This window comes from Rhinopithecus roxellana, chromosome 8 (genome assembly GCF_007565055.1).
Source record: "Rhinopithecus roxellana isolate Shanxi Qingling chromosome 8, ASM756505v1, whole genome shotgun sequence".
NCBI lineage: Eukaryota > Metazoa > Chordata > Mammalia > Primates > Cercopithecidae > Rhinopithecus > Rhinopithecus roxellana.
The window spans coordinates 109713863-109736619 of NC_044556.1; the positions used below are offsets into that span (position 1 = coordinate 109713863).

The 22757-nt window shown below is 44.0% G+C and overlaps 1 protein-coding gene across 1 annotated transcript in view; it reads left to right on the forward strand.

The window, feature by feature from the left end:
• The window catches only part of KIF26B (kinesin family member 26B), a 555398-nt gene that overhangs the window by 124669 nt on the left and 407972 nt on the right, over positions 1-22757 (forward strand). The gene's annotated exons all lie outside the window — the stretch shown is intronic.

Below are 22757 nucleotides of genomic sequence, written 5' to 3' on the forward strand. Positions count from 1 at the left end.
GAACCCAGGAGGTGGAGGTTGCCATGAGCCGAGATCTTGCCACTGCACTCCAGCCTGGTAACACAGCAAGACTCTGTCTCAAAAAAAAAAAAAAAAAAAAAAAAAAAAAATTTAAATTTTCTTACAACTTTTCAGAAACCTGTTTATCACATATAACAGGAGAATATTCACAGGTCTAGGGCTATTTTTCCATTGTGGTGATCAGCATATATTTTTAATGATTTCATTTCATTTTTATTAAACTTTTTTTTAAGGATTCTTATATGGTTCATTTCATATACTCGTTAATGTTTGTTACTTTAAGCCATTAAAAAGCAGAATTTGAGTCTTAAAATCGGACACTGTTTGCATATTGTTTTAGTTATTTCTAGTTTTTTATGAAGTATATAAATCTGTTTTTTTTCTTCTAAATTATTGGGTGGATTGTGTAATTATTAACAGCCTTTGATCTGAGAGTCTCTGTGTGTCTCATCTCTTTTTTTTTTTTTTTTTTTTCCTGTGGCGGAATTTCGCTTTTGTTGCCCAGACTGGAGTGCAATGGCACGATCTCGGCTCACCGCAACCTTTACCTCCCGGGTTCAAGCGATGCTTCTGCCTCAGCCTTCCAATTAGCTGGGATTACAGGCATACGCCACCACCCCCAGCTAATTTTGTATTTTTATTAGAGACGGGGTTTCTCCATATTGGTCAGGCTAGTCTCAAACTCTGACCTCAGGTGATCCGCCCGCGTTGGCCTCCCAAAGTATGGGATTAACAGGCGTGAGGCACCGCGCCCAGCCTGATCTCTTTACTGACACATGCCCACGGGAGAGCAAGGAACTGCTAACTTCAGTAGTTACTTGGGAATTTCATCGAAAAGTGACAACTCCTTTCCATCTTTCATACTTATTTTTCCCACCATCTTCTGGGTTTTGCTAATTATCTTTTGGGTATTCCAATAGTACTATGATAGGCTTAAAAAAAAAAAGGAACAGAAAAGGAAACAGCTGGGAGATCCACCAGCAGAGTCAAGTTCCATGTACCAAATTATTTTTTTTTCATATTTTCTTACATATTATATGTACCATCTTTTCATCCCACTCTACTTTCGGAGTGAGCATTATTCCTGGGAACGCTCTCGGAGTCCATCTGCTCTGACTACTTATCTCCCACCTGAAGCCATCATGTCCCACTCGGAGCATCGTAATCATTTTCACAGCAACTGAATGTGATTTCACACACAGCGGATTATGACTTCTGTGGGGAGTGAGCAGTGTAAAATGATTAACCCCTTAGGACAGGGACCCCATTTCACACTAATCTCCTTAGCAACCAACAGAAGACAGGAAAATGGACAGCATAAATGGATTGAGGATAATGCAGCATCCCATTTAACGATCAGTTCTAAATACCTCCGGAACATATTTCCAACCAGCAGTGAAAGCCGACACCAAAGAGTATTGAGCACATTTCCCTGGAAAAGGTGGCACTCGTGTGGAAGAAAGACATGGGAACGTATGTCATAAAAATTGGGGGTCCATTGGGATGAAGTCTTGCCTGACTATGGTGGGCCGCTGGGCCAGTAGGACTCCCGGAGAGACAGCGTCACAGAATGCATGGATGATGGGGTTCCGAATGGCTTACGTCTAAACGAGTTGATTCTAATTTTGTCTAGTTCCTTTATGTTTTGGGGAAGAAGAGCTATACCATGCATAGGTTTGTGAATTAATACTCATAACCTCCCTATAATTACAGAAATAAGGATAACCCAAAGGTCTTGATTTTTTTTCCCTAAAATATTTCTTTTTCCCTAAAAGACTTCATGGCAATTGAATACCCTGTTTTCAGTTTACTGTTGTTGGTTCAAGGAAGGGAGTTTTTATTGGGAAGAAGAAAGTCAATCTCAACAATGCCACAACTGTTTCTTTTTTTTTTAAATAACCTTCCGTGCCTCTGACGCAAGCAGCTAACATAATGGGTTCCATTATATTTGAATGCTTCTGAAGTTAATGCTACCTTTTTCTGCATGACTTACATATAGAGGAAGTCAGGTTGGTTTGTAGCCAATGGCTGTTAGATTTGGTGACTAACAGTAAGTATCTCGGTGACAAAATGTTTCTCTCTGCATCACCATTAATTTTGGACTCTTCACCAGAGCTGACTGATCAACTCAGACAACACTCTTTATAAAGCATAATGAAATAGAATTTTGGTTTAGTCATAAATGTGGTTACAGGGCCGGATTTGAAAGCATCTTCTGTTGCTGAAGAGAAGACTATCATCGAAGAAATGACCGGCATGCTATAGGTATCCAGGCATTGGGAACCTTCTGTTGCCCCAGTCAATTATTATTATTGTGATTTTCGACTCAGCAAGTGTATGGACTTGAAAAAATCATCTAATAAACATTCATTAGTAGCTCCCCTTTGCCTGATAGCAGAAAATGAGAAGGAACCAGATGCACCCACTTTAATTAATTGGTGTAATCAGGAGTGGTATGCAACATCAAGGGTGAAAATTGCTGACTTAAATTGTGACTTTGTCACTCAAGTGAAGTCCTGAAGTCTTTTTTCCCCTTGAATCACTACAGAATCAGAGCCTCTGGGTTTTCCTTTCTCATCCATCTGAATTTCTTTCCTTTTTTGGGGGTGGGGGTGTGTTCATTTGAAACTATGTGGTGATAGGTTCCAAATTCCCAATTCTTCTCCAGGAGAGTTGGGAGTTTATTCCTGAGTTTTCACAGTTCATTCAAAAGACCAACAAAGAGAGGAACAACGTCAGGAAGTGTAATGGATACAATACATGTCATCCTCCTTTTGCCTGCACGTGGTATAGATTGAAGCAGCAACCCTCTGCTTAGAAAATCATTTTCTGTTGTTCCTGACTAAGCAAACCATCCTTTAGGTCTCTGCTTAGACATCACTTTCTCTGAGAAGTCTTCCCAAACTACTCTCCCTCCCAAGCCACCCTACCCTCCGTCTTTCCCCCAACTCTGTTAGGCTTCCTTCGTACTTCATCCACTTTATTTTAGAATTGCCTGTTTATGGTCTATATTCTCTTTTACTTGGGTCAGGGACTGTGTCTTGTCATGTCTTTATCTCCAGGATCTAATACAGAGCCTAGCATTCAGTAGGTGCTTAATCAAGCCTTTACTGAATGAATGAATGCATGAATGAATGAATGAAAGTAGTGTCCGTCTCACCTAGGTGCACCTTACTCATTTCTGCATCCTCAGTGCCTACTGTTACCGGAAAGGAGTTCCAGTCCAGACCCTATGACCTCAGTGCCTACTGTTACCGGAAAGGAGTTCCAGTCCAGACCCTATGAGAGGGTTCTTGGATCTCATGCAAGAAAGAATTCGAGACGAGTCCACAAAGTGAAAGCAAGTTCATTAGAGAAGTAAAGAAACAAAAGCATGGCTACTCCATAGACAGATCAGAACTGAGGGCTGCTGGTTGCCCACTTTTATGGTTAGTTTTTCATGATATGCTAAATGAGGGGTGGATTATTCATGCCTCCCCTTTTTAGACCATATAGGGTAACTTCCTGATGTTGCCATGGCATTTGTAAACTATCATGGCGCTGGCAGGAGTGTAGCAGTGAGGACAACCAGAGGTCACTCTCGTAGCCATCTTGGTTTTGGTAGGATTTGACCTGTATCTTGTGCCAACCTCCTGTCTCATCCTGTGATTAAGAATGCCTAAGCTCCTGGGAATGGAGCCCAGTAGGTCTCAGCCTCATTTTACCCAGCTCCTATTCAAGATGGAGTTGCTCTGGTTCAAATGCCTCTGACCCTACTTGGTGTATCAGTTATCTGTTACTGTATAACAAACCACTACAAAACTTCGTGTCTTAAAACAGCAGCTATTTAGCCATGATTCTGCAGACTAGCAGTTTAGGCTGGCCCAGCTGGTCAGTTCTGGTTTCAGCTGGTTTCCCTCATGTGTCTGTGGTCAGCTTCCAGGCCGTTGAGTGCTGGGTGTTCTAAGTTGGCCTCAGCTGGGGGTCTTGTCTCTTTTCCCTGTGATCTTTTATCTTCCAGGAGGCTAGCCTGGGCTTGTTCAAGTGGCAACTGGGCAGGGCTGTAAGAAAGTGAGCAGGAGCATGCATGACCTCTTGAGGCCCAAGTTCAACTGGCACAGCATCACTTCTGCTGTATTTTCTTGGCTAAAGAAGTCACAGAGCCAGTCCTGACTTAAAGGGAAGGAAAACTGACTTCTTTGAGAGGAGGAACTGCAAAGGTACATTGCAAAGAGGCAGGGATACATGGAGGAGAGTAATTGAGGACATTTTTGCAAACAATCTATTATTCTTGGCCTAGCGTAGCTCTAAAGCGCTTGACTACTTTGAGTCCAACAAGTATAGCCCAAGTCTTGGAAAATCTTCCAAAGAAGATAAAATTTCTCTTTGGTTGCATTCTGAATCCCTGCCCTTCCCCGTCTCCTATTCCCTGATCCCTCCACTGCTTTGTGACCCAAGCATGCAGGCCTTGTGTTGCTGTCAGTGCCCAGGTCCTCCTATTCAATGGGTGATACATCCTGGACACCTACCGTTCTCCTGAGCATCTTGCATAAACTAGACCCCACACCCGACAAGACCACAGCAGTGAGCAAGAAAGACAGATTCCTGTTCTCCACTGGGAAAGATGGATGTTTGACGAGAAACTGCGAGTGTCATTAGTTACAAAGACATGCAGGATTGAAGAACAGGTAACAGAGGGGACCTGCCTTGTTGAGGACCTGGCATTTAAGCTGCAACCTAAGGGGTGGGTAGAAAGGGGTGTTCTCACCACGGAGGAGGTGGCAGTGACAGTGTGGGGCCCAGAGATGGTGCCGTGGAGCGCTTTTCAGAAAGAGGGAATGTGCAGAAAGGCCCTGGTGCGGGGAACTGGGAGAGGACAGAATGGCTTGAGCCCAGGGGTGAGGGATGGCAGAGGTGTGCCAGATCAGGTATCCTGGGGCTGGGTGAGCCAAGGGACTTTCCCAAGAGATGACTGGAAAGCTGTGGAAGGGTTACAGACACGGGGGAGGTGACCCAATTTCCTTTTGAAAATCATCCCGGGCTACATAGATAATAATACATTTAGAGGCGTGCAAGACTGGATGTGAAATTCCTTCCATTCTCCACCATCAAAACACTCTACCCAGCAGGGTGTGAGGAAGAAAGCAATCTGATGACATCAAATTCGCACTGAAGTTACTGAGAACCTTGTCATGGTATTTGTTCAAATCTTGAGTGTGCAGTCTTGGAAACCCTCTGAGCTGTGTTCCAGACTGTCCTCTCAGCTTTGAGTGCACATGGGGTACTGGAAGCTGGTGCACTGGGGAGGAGAGGGAGCCGTCACTGCCAGCTGCCTGGTGCAACCCCCATTCATTCTGACGTGGGCTGGCCGGCTGGCAAGGCGGCAGAGGGGCTCAGTGTCGCTGTGTAAGTCCTCACAGTCTTTGCAAGTGGCTCATTTCAGAGGGGTTGGTGCATGGCTCCTTCTCCTCGGGATCTCGAGGCAGGTGCTTCACCTGCCTCTACTTCCCCCTTGCCCATTTCCCCCCAATTGGGTACTCTTTTACCTTTTCATTGGATGTCATTTAAAAAATGTGGTAACTCACCAACACTTTTCACTGCCTTAGGCATCTGGTTTTCTGTGTGACACAGGGGCCTCCCTGCTGACCCTGTCACCGGGAGTATCTTTAGGCAGCGCTTGTCTAACTTCACTGAACGATTCTGGAAGCAGATTGCTGTCAGTGGAGTCAACCCAATGTGCGTCTGCCAGGCTATTTCCCTTTCCACCTTCCCTCGGTTCTTGCTGGGTCAAAGAAGTAATGCGGTAACGACACAGCTTCTTCCTAATGAAACGTCTGCAGCCCCGCTCTGGCTGACAGTTCATTAACCTCGTGGCCCAAACTGCTTCGGTGCCATCCCTGCTCCTGAATTTTAACATTCAGAGTTTTCTTCAAAGCCCAGGTCTGCTTATCAATCATGTTCAATATTAGGTTACTTACAGAATGAAGTCATTATCTTTAATGTTTAATAACTGTGCCACAAAGATAATATAATAAAATCCAAGAAATGTAATTTAGAGAGGCTTTCGACTCAAGTCTTGTGTGTGTGTATGTGTGTGTGTGTTTAATCTTTCCTAATCCTATCCCCAAGGCTAAGAAAAACCTTGTTTTCACTCTGTCTTCTACCTGGTTTGTCTCTTTTGTTTTGTTTTTGCTTGGCAATGTCCTGATGGGTCTGTTTCGGTGATGGCTGAGTCTGGGGAGCCGGCAGCAGAGATGACGCTGGGATTGGCACTGGTGCTGCGGGAGGGGATGGTTGATGGACACAGGAGATGTTGTGGGGTTGGACCCTTGCAGGGTGTGGATTTGGTCAGGTGTGGGGAACAAATGACCAGTGTGGACTCTGCTCTTGACACAAATGAACAAAGTGCCTAGATCTGATTCCCCCAGCCCTGGTGGCTTCCAGGTCTTTGAAGGTAGAATTGAGCCTCCCAGCAGATGGCTACTGGTAGTGAAGAGATTATTGGGGCAACAGCCTGGTCATAAAGAAGGAAGATTTCTTTCTTTCTTTCTTTCTTTTTTGTAGACGGAGTTTCACTCCTGTTGCCCAGGCTGGAGTGCATTAGCGCAGTCTCCGCTCACTGCAACCTCTGCCTCCTGGGTTCAAGCAATTCTCCTGCCTCAGCCTCTCAAGTAGCTGGGATTACAGGCATGTGCCACCACGCCCAGCTGATTTTGTATTTTTAGTAGAGACAGGGTTTCTCCATGTTGGTCAGGATGGTCTTGAACTCCCAACCTCAGGTGATCTGCTTGCCTCGGCCTCCCAAAGTGCTGGCATTACAGGCATGAGCCACCGCACCCAGCCATTTCTTTCTTTTTATTTTTTTGTTTAGGAAAATGCATAAAATGGAATGTAGTTATTTTGCTTTGTCTTCTTGGAAGAAATATCAATATGAATAAGTCTTTGAATTTGCGAGTTAAAACTCTGATTTCCCATGGGCAGAATCCCCGTGAGAAGTAAGTCTGTTTGACTGTTTTGAGTTCTTCCTTTAAGGAATATAGACCATAATGGTGGCCTGTGTTGTGTCCTGAGGGGCTGTGGACATGGAGTCTATGGCAAGGTTCATAAAACGCCTAGAGGTTTTTCAGAGAAAGGAGCTATAGAAATGGAAGGCGGCATGGTTGTGTTGGAAACCTCCCACGGGGTCTCTAGGCTCTCATTTCCCTCCAAGTCATAAAGTGAGAGGATCTGTTACAAGTCTCCCTTCTCTCTCCTCCCCTCCCTCTCTTATTCTGTTCTCAAGGCAAGAAGCAAAGTGTGAGGGTCTAACTATACAGGACAATCCTTCCATAGTTCCTCTGCGCACTCCCGTCTTACATCTTTGGAGGAGTTGGATAGCTTTCCTTTCAACATTTTACAATGACTCCTTTGCTTTTTCTGAATTGCTTTATGAGTTGACTTGTCTTCCTAAGGAGTCAAAGTTAATAAGACTACCCTTGAACAATGTAAACCTGAATCAGGTACGTAGCAGGCTTTTGGTTTTTTATCTAAATGGTTGAATTTCTTTTTCGGGTCTAGCTGTATTAGGAATAGAGAGAAGAGAATTTCCGGAGGGGGAGGTGACGAAAGGGTTCAGACTACTACTTTTCTTGTCTTTTTTTTTTTTTTTTTTTTTTTCTGAGACAGAGTCCTGCTCTGTTACCCAGGCTGCTGGAGTGCAGGGGCATGATCTCGGCTCACTGCAACCTCCGCCTCCCGGGTTCAAGTGATTCTCCTGTCTCAGCTTCCCGAGTAGCTGGGATTACAGGAGCCCACCAGCACACCCGGCTAATTTTTGCATTTTTAGTAGAGACGGGGTTTCACCATGTTGGCCAGGCTGGTCTCAAACTCCTGATCTCAAGTGATCCACCTGCCTTGGCCTCCCAAAGTGCTGGGATTACAGGCGTGAGCCACCATGCCCGGCCGGGTTCTTGAGGGAACCAGGTTGAGTTCTGCAGACGCTTCTGGTTTTGACTCTCTCATATTTTCTAAAGTACATCCTAGTCTCTTTTAACTCATGGGGAAAATTGCAGAGAGTGCCCGTATAGTATGTGACACCAATCAAGACATACATAAAGAAGCATAAACATGTTTTTAAAAAACCCATTATTTGGGATGGAGAGAAAGTATCCCTTTTCAAACATTTGATATAACTTCATACATCCTAGGGAAATGTTTACACACACCATTGGTTTAAAATTTTAGTTAAATTAATTAGGTACTTCAGTTCAACAAAATAACAAAATGGTCAGTTCAGTCAGTTTTTAAATTGATTTTTCACAACATGGAAGTGGTTGACTGCTTGACTCAACTGGTCGTTTGTGTGATACAGATGCAGGCCTAGAGGAATAAGGTTGAACTGGGCAGTGGCAGATGACTAACGTCAAGTTTAAGGAAGACACAGAAGACTCTAGTGGGTCCATATCATGAGTTCCTGTCCTCACATCCATATCATCAGTTCATTTAGTGAATGAAATCATAATCCCTGCCTCCCAAGGTCTCATTTGATTTCACATTCAGTGGCGTTTTCAGTCTGTGTTGAAAAGCACATGAGATGTTGATGCATTTATACACATGGTGAGCCAGGAAGGAGGTGATGAGAGTGAACTTGGAAGAGATCATTTGAACATTAGAGATGATGATTCTATTTACTATTTTCTTAAGTCCTTACTGGAAATACTACTTTCATGGACTTGAACTAATTGGAAGTAAGATATGCTGTAAGTCCATTTAGAAAAAATTCTTCCAACTAGTTCTGAGCACGCTAGATTTGCCTGAGAAACTCTTTGGACTGCATTCTGAGCATGGCTTGGGTGGATTTGCCTTGACCTGATGGCCTTGAGGAATAAGGAGGCCTGAATGGGTCTGAAACTGTGTTTAGAACTTGAGTTGGCCTGACACAGCTCTGGTTCACACTTGAACTTATGTGGACACTTCTCCGCCTCTCCATTATTCATCTTTATACCTCCTGCATCTAGCATAATGTTGATCACATGACAGACGTTCATTAGATGTTCAGAGTTTGGTTGTTTGCCAGCCTAAAACGCTTAGAGTTTATTGAATTGGGTTGTATGTGCTGCTAGGACCTATGACTTTGGGGAAGGAAGTTTTGGGGTTCAGGAATCTTTTATGTTTTGTCTTTTTTTTTTTCTTATGGGCTAGGAAATTTACCCAAGGTAAATTCAGAGAACAAGGGTGTACAGTGTTGTATATGGCATTCCCCACTTAGGAGCAAGTGACTGATATCTGTGTTAACTGAAGTCTTTCTTCTCACAGGTACTGTGCTGAAGAACCATCTCACTGACTGACACCCCTTAATAAGACATTCCGAATCTCCATGATTACAAGATTGGGGAGTGTTTAGAGCCAGAGGCAAGCAGAACAGTGCAGAGATGTGGGTTGTAATCTGAGTGGGGATAGAAGGGATCCAACACAGGTGCCACCAGGCAGCTGCTGGAAGTGGGTTTGGAGCTGCACAGTGTGCACCAAGATCAGTCCTGGGTGGGGGACGTGCAGCGAAAGGACCATCCCTGCGGGATTCAGACTCCAGATCCCCATTTTCCCATCGCCATGGGATGCCCAGAATGTTAGGAACAAAATCCCTGCTAACCTAGTGGCCCTCACTTTCCCCTGCGCAGCTGCTGGCTTCCACATCCTCGTCTTCATGAACTTGCTGTCACGTTCTAGAATTCCATCCCCTCTGCTCCCTGCTGATTCATGCCCACCATTTTCCCAGGGAGCTCGGTCAACGTTCAGCTCTTCAAAAATTCTTTTTCTGGCCTCCTCTCAGGACAGCACTTCGTTTTGTAGTTTTTCCACACAGAACTCGTAAGCACCTTTGAGTCATTTCATTTATGTCCTGACTTTTTAGCCAGTACGCTTAAGAGCAACATGGGCCTTGTTTTGTATGTATATGCTGAAGCAAGCAGAACTGACCTACCCAGACTTAACAGTAGGAACCGTGTTATACAGATGGTCAGTTCTAGAGGTTTTATTCGATTATCAAAGTAACTCTGTGAAGGCCGGGCATGGTGACTCACGCCTGTAATCCCAACACTTTGGGAGGCCACGGCGGGTGGATCACTGGAGGTCAGGAGTTCAAGACCAGCCTGGCCAACATGGTGAAACCCCATCTCTACTAAAAATACGAAAATTAGCCGGGTGTGGTGGCACACGCCTGTAATCCCAGCCACTCGGGAGGTTGAGGCAGGAGAATAGCTCGAACTCAGGAGGTGGAGGTTGCAGTGAGCCGAGATCATGTCACTGCACTCCAGCCTGAGTGACAGAGTGAGATTCTGTCTCAAAAGAGCAATTTTTATTATTTTCATGTTTACAGATGATGAAACTGAAATTTAGACAGGTGACTTAGCTAAGGTCACACAGCCGAGTGGAAGGCAGAGGTGGGATCTGAGTCTTTGCTGATTCCATGTCCGTTATCCTTTCTACTGCCTTACACTGTCTTTCTGGTTGGCTGAGTCAATAAATTTTGCCTTGAAAAATTAGACTCACAATTTTTTTTTTTTTTTTTTAAAAGCCTTTCTTTGCAGGAAATGTCCTCTGAGAAGCTATGATTTTTTAGAAAATAATTTGACTTAGAGAAAAGGAGTAGGCTCTGCCTAAGGAAAAAATGTATTACTTAGTTCTTTATCAAACGTTTGAGGGTCTACTCTGTACTGTGCTAGTTGATGGGAGTGGGACTAGGGTCAAATGAGGACGTCGTTTCTGTTCTCCCCGAACCCATAGTCTCATGGCTTGGAGATGGGACACCATGGTGGCAGATGTCGTGTGTGCTTGTGAATCTGAAAGACTGATGCCTGATGGTTTTTTTGTTTGTTTGTTTGTTTTGGGTTTTTTTTTTTTTTTTTTTTTTTTTTTTTTTTTTTTTTTGAGACAGAGTCTCGCTCTGTCACCCAGGCTGGAGTGCAGTGGTGTGATCTCTGCTCACTGCAACCTCCACCTCCCAGGTTCAAGCGATTCTCCTGCCTCAGCCTCCCGAGTAGCTGGGATTACAGGCGCCCACCACCATGCTCAGCTGATTTTTGTATTTTTAGTAGAGACGGGCTCTTACCATGTTGGCCAGGCTGGTCTTGAACTCCTGACCTCAGGTAATCTGCCTGCCTTGGCCTCCCAAAGAGCAGGGATGACAGGCATGAGCTACTGCGCCCGGCCCTAATGTTCTAACTCATAAGGAAAGCTTACCTTCATTCACTACCAGTAGGCTAATACTATACAAATATTAGTTTCTAGAGTCCATTGATGGATAAAGAGATAAAATGTGGTCTATGCATACAATGGCATATTCTTCAGTGTGAAGAAAGAATGAAAGATATGTGCTATAGCGGTAACATGAACCTTGAAGACATTATGCCAAGTGAAATAAACTAAACACAAAAGTACAAACATTGTTGGTTTTGCTCATGTGATAGGCGAAATCGTAGAGAAAGAAAGTAGAAGAGAGGTTGCCAGCGGCTAGAGGGAGGGAGAATGGGTGTGGAGTTTCAGTTTTGGAAAGTGAAAAAGTTCTGGGTATGGCAATTGGTGATGGTTGCAAAACAGTGCAGGAACCTCTGCATTAATGTACTTCATGCTCTTGAATTGCACACCTAAAAATGGTTAAATTGACAAATCTCATGTTACACATACCACACAGAAAATTAGTTTTCAGAATAGCTGACAAGCTCTGCTTAGACATGTCTTTAAGGCAGGAGGAAGATGGCAGTGGTCATAGCAGTGTGTGGAAAACAGGAGAGACCCCACATGTCACCCATTAGCTCTCCGTAATCCAGAACACATCAGGGATGAACAGCCTGCGCTGCCCGCGATCCGCGAGCTGTTTCACTAGCGTTCTGAACAATTCTGGCAAGGGTGGAAACACTGGACCAGGGTCTGGGTGACTTTATCACAGTTGATTGGGTAAGGAGAAGCGCTGTTCTCAGAGAAATGAGAACATGTGTCTTGGAAGGCTGCCTTTGCTTAATGTTCCACACGATCCAGGAGGCCAGATGGCATTTTATGTGGTTTTCACAACTGTGATTTTGGATTGATTACTAAACCTGTTTGTGTTCCTAACCCAGCTCGCTGCCTCTCGCCTGCCTTTTAGCTTAACCCTCATTCCCAGAGCTCAGTTTGAACAGGCGCGTTGTTTTTCTTCTGTTCCTTATTATTATTGCATTGGTGCCAGCCTTTAATACCTTCAGCCCTATTTGCTGCTCAGAGTCTAGTGCAGAAAATGACATCCTTTTTCCAATAAGTATGATCAAATGAAAAGCTGTCATGTTGCATTTATATCCAATTCTGGATTTTTACTTTATTTTGAGTTTGGGTCCCCCGCATAATGGGTTGTAAAAGGATAAAGGATCATTTCTGATGTCGTGCCAGCTTTTCCTCACCCAGCTGACCTCCTACCATCAGATGGTGTTTTCATAGGAAGGCAAATTAATTTTATATCTAATATAAGAAAAACATTATTAGGAAGATTGTAATGAAAATTAAGTAGTTTGCAAAACATTTTAGAATTTTCAAATTACTTTTGCATAAAAAACTTCTTTCAGTTCTTACAACAGTCCTGAGACAGAGTTCAGCAGGTGTTCCCATCTCATATGAGGAAACAGAGGCTCAGAGAAGTTAGGGGGCGTGCCCAAGGTTGCCCAGCTAACATTGGTCAGAGCTGGATCTGGAGAGCATATCTGCTGGGTCCACATCTAGAATGCTTTCCACCATTCTGCTATACCAGCTAGAAAAGAAAATCCCATTTAAGTAAATAATATCAGCAATAGCCACCATTTTCAGCAACTTACCAGGCCATTTACTAAATAAGTCTCTTCGTACTGTAGTAACTCTCATGACTAAGGTCTGCAGACGACTCATTTAACAGGCTGGCAAAGTGAGTCAGAGATTGCGAGGAGAGGCTGAGAAGTTCCTGGGAACATCTCTGTTGACATCTTGAACTGGGCTCCCATTGTTCCAGCAAGGAAACTGGAGGATAGCAGACATTGCAAAATGTCCTTCTGTGAAGAGACTTCTAGTCATTTTGGTGAAAACACAGTGTCCTGCTGCCTAGCTGAAATCCTGGTATGGCTTGTGGAGAAGTCTATCTTATCATCTTTCTATTTCTAGTACTTGGCCCAGATCTTGACCTAACAGGAATTCAGCAACTATTTGTTGAGTGGAACCTCCGAAGACAGCAGTTTCTTCTTATGGGGAATTACAGTCTATTGACTTGCTCAATGCAAGTTCATTTTATTAGGATTTCTTCAGCTGTGTGTTTATATAAATGGACAGCCAGGCAGTGCATGGAAGTGGCTGGCTGGCCAAAGTCTGGCTGTGCTGCTTCGTTCTCCTCTGGGGAGTGGACCCAGTGGAATTCTTGGACTTGGTGTGGAGTCCCAGGTCAAGCCAGCTCATTACTTCTTTTACCTCTCCTTTGGTTCAAGTTCCTCTTAAAACACAATCATCATGCCTTCATTGATAGAGGCACAGATGAATTTTTTTTGTTTTTTTTTTTTGGCAGAGTCTTGCTCTATTGCCCAGGCTAGAGTACAGTGGTGCGATCTTTGACTCACTGCAACCTCTGCCTCCCGGGTTCAAGCGATTCTTCTGCCTCGGCATCCCACGTAACTGGGATTACAGGCACACACCACAACACCCGACTGATTTTTGTATTTTTAGTAGAGATGGGGTTTCGCCATATTGACCAGGCTGGTCTCGAACTCCTGACCTCAGGTGATCCACCCGCCTTGGCTTCCCAAAGTGCTGGGATTACAGGTGTGAGCCACCGTGCCCGGCCGAATTTTTAATTTTTTTATTGAAATGGAGTCTCGCTCTGTCACCCAGGCTGGAGTGCGGTGACGTGATCTCAGCTCACTGCAAACTCTGCCTCCTGGGTTCAAGTGATTCTCCTGCCTCAGCCTCCCAAGTAGCTGGGATTACAGGCGCATGCCACCACACCTGGCTAATTTTTATATTTTTAGTAGAGATGGGGTTTCGCCATGTTGGCCAGGCTGGTCTTGAACTCCTGACCTCAGGTGATCCACCCGCCTCAGCCTCCCAAAGTGCTGGGATTAGAGGCGTGAGTCAATGCGCCCGGCCGAGGCACAAATGAATTTAAATCTCATTGAAATGACAGTGGACTGCCATGGCTCTGTGTAGTTTCCCTGGGCCGCTTTCTTCTCCCGTCTTCCTGCCGCGTGCAGGAGTGGAGGCCGGGGCTCCCTGGCCAGGCCGCTCTGCGTTATTACAGTGATATATCTTGGAACTGAGCTGGAGCAGGGATCGTCCTGTTTCCTGTTGGAATTGATTTTCTGTCCAACTTTCATTTCCTATTGTGCATTCCTTTGGGGTCAGAGCAGCTTTGTCAGACAAAAGCAGGGCTTTTTGTTTTGGAGATATTCCTGGCTTCTCTTCAGCTGTGTATTTATATAAATGGACAGCCAGGCAGTGCATGAAAGTGGCTGCCTGGCCAAAGTCTGGCTGGACTGCTTCGTGGTACTCTGGGGCTTGGACCCAGCAGGATTCTTGGGCTCGGTGTGGCGTCCCAGGTCACCCTGTCATTGGCCCTGTGTCTTAACTTGCAGGCATGACTTCATCTGTCAGATGAGCTTTGTTCTCTGAGGCCCGCATCAGAGAGCTCTTCAGAAGAGAGGAAATGTTATATTGCTGTTATCATGTCAAATGCTTACCGCTAAGTGAATCTGGTTCAAAGCTTAACAGCCTGTGGGTGAACCACAAAAGCTCAACTGGATCTCAGAGAAATCCCTGGTCAAGCCCTGTGCCTTCTAGTACCCAATTATTTATCAATAAATGTGAAGATTGCAACCTCCAGATTATTCAGCCGTTGTTGAGATGTGTAAAAATGGCGTCCCCAGCACCTTGAAAGGCTGAGTAGGACCAACCCCCAGTGGTTGTTCACTTCCCGTGTCCTCAGAATCTACTTTTGTTTCAGTCCTTCTGGCCCATTCCCATTGTTTTCTGTCAGCGGAATGGCCATGTCCATAAACTCCAACGCTCGACTGTCAGAAATGAAGAACTTGGTTTTCTCTGTTGTCATAACGTTTGCGAGTCCATCTGTAAGCAGGCGTTTTCCCATCATCTTTCCTGCGTTTCTGGTGAATACTACATCCGTCTATTTGCCGCTTCACAGTCAAAGTGCTGTTTGTTGATGTGTAATCAAAGCAATCGGATTACGTTTGTCAGTACGAGTCAGAAAAATCTAATGTATATTTACCGTGATACCATAAAGGGTGACAGCCCTTTTTGGGCCTCAGTAATCTCGTCTTGTGAGAGACAGCTCATGATGTGGTGAAGATATCAAAGGACTTGTTTTGTGATAATTTCTAGAATGGGGTAGTTGCACAGTGCGTATACCTGTCCAAATGAATTGAGTCATGTGATAGCGTCCAGTTTTATGCAACCCAAATTGGCCATTATATTGTTTGGATAAAGGGCTCAAGATGGGGGGTTCCTGGATAGATTGTTGAAGGCAAGTGGTTCCATCAATTCAGCAGCAATGAACTTAATAGCTTTCTCATCACAGTCCTCGCCTTCTCCGTCCTTTTTCTGTGTCACAGAAGCAATAAGAAACGTTGAGGGATTTCCCAATGTATCAGGGAGTTTGTTATTTCTTCTAAAACATAAGGAAGTACGTGGCAACAGAAGTGGCAAATGGGCCGGGTGCGGTGGCTCACACCTGTAATCCCAGCTCTTTGGGAGGCCGAGGCAGGCAGATCATCTGAGGTCAGCAGTTCGAGACCAGCCTGCCCAATATGGTGAAACCCTGTCTCTACTAAAAATACAAAAATTAGCCAGGCGTGGTGGCAGGCGCCTGTAATCCCAGCTACTCAGGAGGCTGAGGCAGGAGAATCACTTGAACCCGGGGGTGGGCGGGGAGGCGGAGGTTGCAGTGAGCCAAGACCGCCCAGCTTGGGTGACAGAGTGAGACTCCGTCTCAAAAAAAAAAAAAAAAAAAATGGCAAATGGACATTTACATGGTGAATTGAAAATTAGAATACACCAGGAAATCTGGATTCTGTTCTTAGTTGTACTTCTAACACAGTCAGTGACCTTAAACACATTTCTTTACTTTGCTCCACCTGAATTCCCTTATCTGCTGTAAAATGAAATTGTTGAACTAAGTTAAATGTTCTTAAAGATCCTTTCCAGCCCTGACATTGAACTCAGTACATCAACTTACATGATTTATTTCCACAATCTTAGCAGAATTAATTTGGATTTGTTAATTGTTTGCATTGGCTAATTATTGCTTGCACACCCTAAGACTATCTACCAGTAGTAGTTTCTTATATTAACTAAAGGTGCTGTGAAGGAAGCATGGAATTCCCCCAAAATCAAAACTGAAAGAAACTTCTTCTTTAAGGCAAACACTGATAAAATATACAGAAGGCACCCTAGCTGCACTGGGGCCTTCTGCCCTCTTCAGCAAGTCCCGACTGAGGCGCACAGAATCATTACTGGCTCTTGTGCCACAAAGTGACATCGTCTTTGGCTGTAACACCACATGAAGAGGGAAGGAGGTGTGAGACTGTGAAGACACTCGGTACAGGTGCAGCCTCCACAGAGTAAATGTGATACTTCTCGACTTAATGACTATGTTGGGAGGTTTTCCAACTCCACCACCTTCCCAACTTCAATGAGGATCCCGGGGGAAGCTCACAGATTTACAGATCTTTTTATACTAAGGAAGAATAAAGAAGCATTCCAGTTCTAGGAGTATAAGCCAGCCACAGACTCAGGGGGCACATTTTGCACTGTCTTTGGGAGAAAGAAAAAGTACTAATAACAAATAAGTCTGGTGGGATTTCAGATGAATTCCAGTCTCATTCTTTTGTGATAGCAGAGAGTGAGGTTTTGATATATTCGCTCTAGAGATGGTTCTAAACATGGAGACCCACTGATATCCAGGTATACCCCCTCTCCTCTCTGATCAATCCCATTGCTAAACAAGACCAGAGCAAGGCTCAATAGTTGATGTCAAGTGCTTCTGCGAATTGCCTTCCGATTGGGGAATCAGGAGGATGTTTTTATTCAGGAAGGTATGTCTGACCAATGAAACAAAATGCAGTTGGTCTCATTTTAGATTTGGCTCCTGAATCCTCAGAAATATTTGCCTTCACTGACTCTGAGGGGGAAGTATCCCTTCTCTTTGGATATATCCAGGAAGTTGCTTTATTGAGTTTTCACCAGTTTGCAGACAAGCCCAAGTCTAAATAAAATTCAAGTGTAGCCTAATATTATAAGCCTTTCTTTTATCTTGTCTATCCATCTCTCTGTCTGCCTATCTATCCTTACGTCCATCCATCCATCCATCCATTCATCCATCCATCCATCTATCCATCTGTACATCCATCCATCCATCTGTACGTCCATCCATCCATCCATCCATCTGTACATCCATCCATCCATCCATCCATCTGTACGTCCATCCATCTGTACATCCATCCATCCATCCATCTGTACATCCATCCATCCATCCATCCATCTGTATGTCCGTCCATCCATCCATCCATCCATCCATCCATCTGTCCATCCATCCGTCCATCCTTCCATCTGTACGTCCATCCATCCATCTGTACATCCATCCATCCATCCATCTGTACGTCCATCCATCCATCTGTACATCCATCCATCCATCCATCCGTACGTCCATCCATCCATCCATCTGTATGTCCATCCATCCATCCATCCATCCATCTTTCCATCCATCCGTCCATCCATCCATCTGTACGTCCATCCATCCATCTGTACATCCATCCATCCATCCATCCATCCATCCATCCATCCATCCATCCATCCATCCATCTGTACATCCATCCATCCATCCATCCATCCATCCATCCATCCATCCGTACGTCCATCCATCCATCCATCTGTCTGTCCATCCATCCATCCATCCATCCATCTACCTACATACCTACCTACCTTAGCCTCCCAGATGGTTGAGGCTGCAGGGAGCTATGGTCACACCACTGCAGTCCAACCTGAGTGATTCATGGTCACACCACTGCACTCCAGACTGGGTGACAGAATGAGACCCGTCTTTTTATAAAAAAGTGATTACGAGGGTCTCAGTGCAGAAATGGTTTCCTCCTGCCCATTGTGCCAGCTCACCCAGGCCCAGAGGTGGGAGTCATGATGTGAATGTGCTGCGTGGCGTCCGGCACCAGAAATGTGGGTATGGTGGAGGAAAAAGACACAGAGCCAGGACCAGGATATGGAAACATTTTTGAACCATATGCTTTTAAAAATCACCACCCCATACTAGAGAAAAGACTGAATTAGGTTTCTGTTTTCTCTCTAAAAATTGATAAAACAAAATTGTTGTCGTGTGAAGAGAAAATCAAAGAGTATGCTGACAAAATGTGTGGGAAAATCTAAAGCACAGGGACAGAGGAAGAAAATGGATGGCTTGGACTATATCAAAATGGAAAGCTTTTTTTTTGTTGCAAATGGTACCATTCAGAAAATGACAAAAGCAACCCACAGAATGGGAGAAAATTTTTGCAAATATATTTGATAAAGAACCTGTACCCAGAATATATGAAAGACTCTTGCCACTCAATAATAGAAAGACAAGTCGGTTATAAAAATGAGTAAAAGATTTGAATAGACATTTCTGCAAAGAAGATATACAGATGGACAATAAACACATGAAAAGATAATTCAGCAGCTTTAGCTATCAGGGAAGCACAAGTCAAAACTACAATGAGATACCCCTCATTTATACTCGCATGGCTAGAATAAAAAAGATAAACAGTATGAAGTGTTGATGAGGATGTGGAGAAATTGAATCCTTATACACTGTTGAAAGTGTGAAACGAGGCCAGGTGCAGTGGCTCACGCCTGTAATCGCAGCACTTTGGGAGGCTGAGCGGGTGGATCACGATGTTAGGAGATGGAGACCATCCCGGCTAACATCGTGTCTCTACTAAAAATACAAAAAAAAAATTAGCCGGGCACGGTGGCGGGCGCCTGTAGTCCCAGCTACTTGGGAGGCTGAGGCAGGAGAATGGCGTGAACCCAGGAGGTGGAGCTTGCAGTGAGCCGAGATTGCACCACTGCACTCCAGCCTGGGCAACAGAGTGAGACTCCGTCTCAAAAAAAAAAAAAAAAAAAAAAAAGAAAAGAGAAAGAAAGAAAATGTGAAACGATACAACCCCTGTGGAAAAGAGCTTAGCACTTTCTCAGAGTTAAACACAGTGTTATCATACGACCCAACAGTTCTAGTCTTGTTATGTACCCAAGGGAAATGAAAAAACATGTATCCACAAAACCTTGTACATGAATGTTTATAGCAACATTTTTCATAGTAGCCCCCAAATAGAAACAACCTAAATGTCTATCAACTGAAGAATGGGTAAGCAAAATGGGGCATGATCTACATAATGGAATATTACTTGGCAATGAAAAGGAATGAAGTGTGGTTCATTCATTGAAACATTATAGTAAGTGAAAGAACCCAGACACAAAAGGTGACATATTGTATGATTCCTTCGATGTAAAATGTCTAGAAGAGGCAAATCTGTAGATACAGTATGTAGATTAGTGGTTTTCAGGGCCTGAATTGGAACAGCTGCAGCTAATGCATATGGAATTTGTTTTAGCTGGAGATATGGAGATAATGAAAATGTTCTAAAATCGATGATGGTTTCCCAACCCTGTAAATATACTAAAAAGCATAGAATTGTCCAATTAAAATGGATGAATTGTATTTCAATAGAACTGTTTTAAAAGTGTTGAAGACCACAGATACGTGTCTGTGCTGTCAAATGTATCCACTGCCTTCTAGATACACTCTAAACTCTGCAGCTTGGCTTTCAAAGCCTTTTATTTAATGGAATCCTCCCCACCCCCCACCATCTATACATTTGTAAACCTTACATGTTATTCAAATGCCATAATTCGTCAAACTGGATATATCTTCTCCTTCCAGAAAGATATTCCTTCATCCCTCGTATAAGCCTTAGCACAGTCTGCCTTGTGTTATATTCATATCTGTATCTGTCATATTATGTCTATCTGATCGAGAGCTCTTTAAGGCCGGGATGTCGGCTTGCTCATGTTAGCATCCTTCAGGACACCTGACCCCTAATCTCATCTGACTGGTACATGATACATTTTTATCACTTGATAGAATGAATGGGTTGTGAAATTATTAGATGTGATCCCAGATAGGATACTGTTTTTCCTGAGGTCTTTCAAGAACAGTGCAGGATCAAACTTATAGAGACATTTGTGAAACTCTCAAAACTCTGTGCAGGGTATTACTATTATCTGTAACCCTGGTAGCTATTCAAGTTAGTGTCAATTAACTTTTGGCGGCACTCTTAAGATTCCTTATCATCTACATTAGTTTGTCAGATGAGGTAATGCACTTTTTCTGGGTACAGTTGTCTTTGAAGAGATTGGCAGCGTTTCATAGTTGTAAACAAAACCGTCTCATATGCCGGACCGTGACAAAGAGGGACTAGGATGCCAGAAGCTCTGTGAAAACACTTAAATCCATTTCAGCGAGGAGGAATTGTGATCTGGTAAATAAATTAATGTCTGCTGTGTTCCTTAGCTGGGCTGCTAATGAATGGACCCCAGAGATTTTTTTGTGCTGGGTGATAAGCCCCTAATACCTATTCAAGTTCAGCGTAAAGCTCATTTTCTCTAGAAATCTTTGTTTAAAAACAGAATTTTTCCAGTAAATACATTTATCAAATTAAAAATACTTCAAATACACAGAGAGTGATATAACAAACAAACCACCACCTGTGTTTAACAAATGTTGGTTTTTTGTCATATCTGCTTTGGATTTTTTTTTTTTTTTTTTTTAGCTGAAAAACATTTAGAAGATAGTTGCATCATTCCTTCCCTTCCCAAATCTCATTGCCCCTCCCTCCCTTTCCTCTGAAGCCACAATTATCTCTATCTTTACCAGATATGTCTTTTTTTTTTTTAATGGAGTCTCGCTCTGTGGCCCAGGCTGGAGTGCAGTGGCACCATCTCGGCTCACTGCAAGCTCCTCCTCCTGGGTTCACACCGTTCTCCTGCCTCAGCCTCCTGAGTAGCTGGGACTACAGGCGCCTGCCACCACGCCCGGCTAATTTTTTTGTATTTTTAGTGGAGATGGGGTTTCACCGTGTTAGCCAGGTCTATCAGGAATCTTTAACTGGTTAATCTTTCAGTCCAACTTTGATATCAATTGTTAACTCTTGAGACCATTTTCTATTTCAAAACTGTTTCTGAGTCATTTCTATTATTCATTTCTATTCTATTATTCTGAGATAAGAGAATCTCAGAATTCTGCAATCTACCTTCAAGCCCATTAAATGGGAATTTTTCCCAGAGAGAGTTTAAACCAGCCTCTGCGTAAGGGGAGGAGTGTAGACCCCAGATATCCTTACAGAGAAGCACTTGTCATCACACCCTTGGGATTCTGGGAGAGAGAGAGGCATGAGAAAGCTGTGTGGCTCTGTCTTTGAAATAGAGAAGTTTGGTGACACCTGGAACATTTTTTACATGACGAATATGGTGAAATTTAACAGGCTATCAAAGTGCAGATCAGGCCAACTGAATAGCAGTTGAGGAAAATGACAAGGTGCCAGGTAGTGGAGAGAGGAAGATTAGATAACCTACTTGGTCTATGTGCCTGTGAAGACACACTCTTATGTCTTCCTTGCGTAGATACCTACCTTGTTCTAAAATAAACTTCAAGTGTGTTTTTTTTTAAAAAAAAAAACATGAGTACAGCCTGGGTGACATAGTGAGACCTTGCTTCTACAAAATACAAAATACAAAATCTGGCCAGACATGGTGGCGTGCACCTGTAGTCCCAGCTCCCTGGGAGGCTGAGGTGGGAGGATCACCTGAGTTCAGGAGTTTGAGTTTGAGGCTGCAGTGAGCCGTGATTGCACTACTTCACTCCGGCCTGGGCAGCAGAATAAGACCCTGTCTCAAAACAAACCAAAACAAAAACACGAGTGGAAGAAGAAAGCATCATGAGGTGAGGAAATGAAGGTTAAGGGAAGATGAGGATCAGAGGGAGTAACAGGTTCAATTCTAAGACGGGGTCAACATGTAGAATACCTACCATTAGGCAGGAAGCTCTGGCTAGAAGTGCCCCACAGATTGCGTCATGAGCTTCTTGATAGACAGTGGGTAAAAGAATCAGTGACACAATTTAGGGCTGTTAAGATAAAAGCAAACCAGTTGCCTAGGGAAGAATGGCCATTTCCAGCACAGATGCCTGAGAGCCATTTTTCTGAGGATGTGGTTCTCACCCTTGATGGACAATGAGGACATTCTAGCAAGCGTGCATTGTGCTCTGGAGGGGCGCGTGGGATGTGCAGGGAGCATCGCTGAGGGATGGAGGGGTTCATGTGCATCAGGACTGCCTGGAATACCGAGGGTTATTAGTGCCAATAATGCTGTCAATGACATGTGATGGTTAATTTTCTGTGTCAACTTGACTGGGCTATGGGATGCCCAGATATTTGGTCAAACATTGTTCTGGGTGTGTCTGTGAACAAAGAGCCCTCACTAGTACAGGTGAGTCTCATCCAATCGGTCAAAGGCTTCAGTAGAACTGGCCTTCCCGTGAGTCAGACGGAACTCCTCTTGCCTGACTGCTCCATCTGGGACATGCTGCTTTGGGACTCCAGCTGAAACATCTGTTCTTCCTGAGTCTCAAGGCTGCCAGCCTTTGGGCTGGAAGGACACCATCGGTCTCCTGGTTCTCA